The 2,313-nt window shown below is 43.2% G+C and overlaps 1 long non-coding RNA gene across 2 annotated transcripts in view; it reads left to right on the forward strand.

The window, feature by feature from the left end:
* LOC116562105 overlaps nt 1–1,148 on the forward strand; it is a 7,431-nt gene extending 6,283 nt beyond the window's left edge. Inside the window, exons 1-2 of one of the 2 annotated variants that reach the window (XR_004273772.1) lie at nt 7–170; nt 872–1,148. This is a non-coding gene — a long non-coding RNA (uncharacterized LOC116562105). Of the gene's footprint in view, nt 1–6; nt 171–871 lie in introns of those variants that run through there. The other variant, XR_004273771.1, reaches the window with a different exon arrangement.
* Nucleotides 1,149–2,313: the final 1,165 nt, after the last annotated feature.

The raw sequence follows: 2,313 nt of genomic DNA on the forward strand, positions 1-2,313 counted from the left end.
GTCCGGGAAGGAGGGAAGTCTTCTGGATACCCTGCTGTCCGGGAAGGAGGGCGGCCTTGTGGATACTCTGCTGTCTGGGAAGGAGGGCGGCCTTGTGGGTACCCTGGTGTCCGGGCAGGAGGTCTGCGGGAGGCACTGGGACAGCAGAATTCATACAAAGAGAACAGCAGGTGGGGGCTCTGACAGGGATGTCTCCCCCATGGCTAAAGAACAGGGAAGAGCCTGTGGGCCAAGGACACAGGAAAGTGGGGGCAGTGGTGGGAATGGTGGATAGGCAGGACCTCCTGAGGCCCTCGCAGGACCCAAGAGGGCATTGGCAGCTCTTACCTGGGAGCATCTGGGTGAATCAGGAAGCCTCGCAGGATTTTAAGCAAGGAAGTGATGGGATCCAGCACTTTTTAAAGAGGATTGTCCGGCTTCTCGAGTGAGAAGGGCTGGGCTAGCAAGGTGGCACCTGCCCAAGTCAGAAGGGGTGTCTGCACGGTTCAGGCCAGTCTGGCAGCAGCAATCATAGGAATTGCTTTCTGTGTGTGAAAGTGGGTCCGTTGGGATTTTCTGAGGAATTAGATTAGGGTATGAAAGAAAGAAAGAGATGGGTGATTAACTCAAAACATTTGCATAAGCAGCTGAGGGAGGTGCTGCAGCACCTGGGGTGGGGGTTCACGTTGCAGACGGTATTCACGGTCCTGTAGCGAGTGCCCAAAGGCACTGCACGCAAGTACCTCTGTGTCCCACCTCCCTCACTGCAGGCTCCATCCCAAGACTTGATCTGGTCTGTGGATGGTGACCGAGAGGAAATAGCTCACATCATCTCCAGGCAGAAGCAGGTGGAAGCCAGCGTACCTTCCCTGTTTCATTCTTCCCCTTGCAGAGACCTCAGAAGCCTCACCAATGACTGTGCAGCAATAAGACCCTGAGTGACTGCGTGGAGCAGAGCCCTCTGCTGACAGCTGCGCAGCTTCCATGGATGAGAAATGAGTCTTCGCTGCCTGCAGTCACCGAGGGTGGGGAAGTTGGACGTTCAGTTCTGAGCCTGTTGAGTTCTCCATGAGATGTCCAAGTGCAGACATCAAGCAGGAACTTGATACGTGAGTGAGCAGTCTGGAAGTGCATGAACTTTATGTCATGGAAAATGATAACCCCGCCCCCCCCCCACAAATGCAACTCAGTAGATAAACTGAACTATTTTGAGTTTAAGATGCTCAGTTTCTAAAGAGCAAGCCATACAATAAAATTAATGTGAAGAAAAACTATGCAAATTAACATGATGCTATAATTTGTAATGTTATATGACTAAACCTTTTTATCTCAATAATAGTTTGCAATACATTGGTTAGTTTAGAAAATTGCTGAGGCATGGTGAAGTTGCTGAAGCATCCCAGAAACCTTGCTCTGTATCCTGTCATAAAATTGATAATATTAAAAGCCACGATCTTTAAAATGAAGATGACCCCATGATATTTGGGCATAGGAATTCCCCAAGCTCTTATAATTCTTTAATTTAAACTTTGAATGGTGTTTCATTTTCAGCAACCACCTGCATAAATAATTCATTCTCTTTAAAGATGCTGGGAACTAAGCAACTGGGATAATTGACAATTTTGAAAGGGAGAAGATGAACGTGCATGTTATGGAAAGGTCATGTTTCCTATAAGGTTTTGTCTCTGAGGATTTGTGTGGTGCTGAATGAAAAAATATTAAATCAACTAAAATATTTTTCTTGAAAATCTCATAAAATCACAAAATAAAGTTTCTTTTGTGTGACGTTAAATAGAAATTAAATTTATAAGTGGAATATTTAAAATACATAATACATCCTCTGTGTAGATAATTTTAATCCAGTCCAGTCTTTTAAAGTCAACATAGTTTTTTGGTTTCATGTTAATTAAATATAGATGTGATTTTTCAATTGCATGTTTCAAATTTTTTTAGAAAGAGACTGTATGCTGCTATAAATAGCAAGTACAAGGTTGGTAAGGTAGCTTTAGGGATTTTGGCTGTTGACTGGTGATACTAAATACAACTGATTTCCCCGTCGTCATACTGGAGCCTTGTACCATTTACAGAGAGATAACAATGTAAGTCCAGTAAACCAGCAAGTTTACATTTAAACAAAATTCTCTGCATTTCCTGAGGCCTCAGGTACCAGACATGCACAGTCAGCTGCAGGTACTAAAAGGCGAACAACTTGGTTACCCTTCTTCACTTGTTACTAAAACAAGAAATTATTTAAAACATGGAAAATATTGCTCATTAAAAAATTAAATATAAATATGTTAAATATAAGGCCAGGATTTATAATTTACTTAAAGA

The sequence above is a fragment of the Sapajus apella genome, unplaced genomic scaffold (assembly GCF_009761245.1).
Source record: "Sapajus apella isolate SASKATOON/1434 unplaced genomic scaffold, GSC_monkey_1.0 scaffold31, whole genome shotgun sequence".
NCBI classification, from domain to species: domain Eukaryota; kingdom Metazoa; phylum Chordata; class Mammalia; order Primates; family Cebidae; genus Sapajus; species Sapajus apella.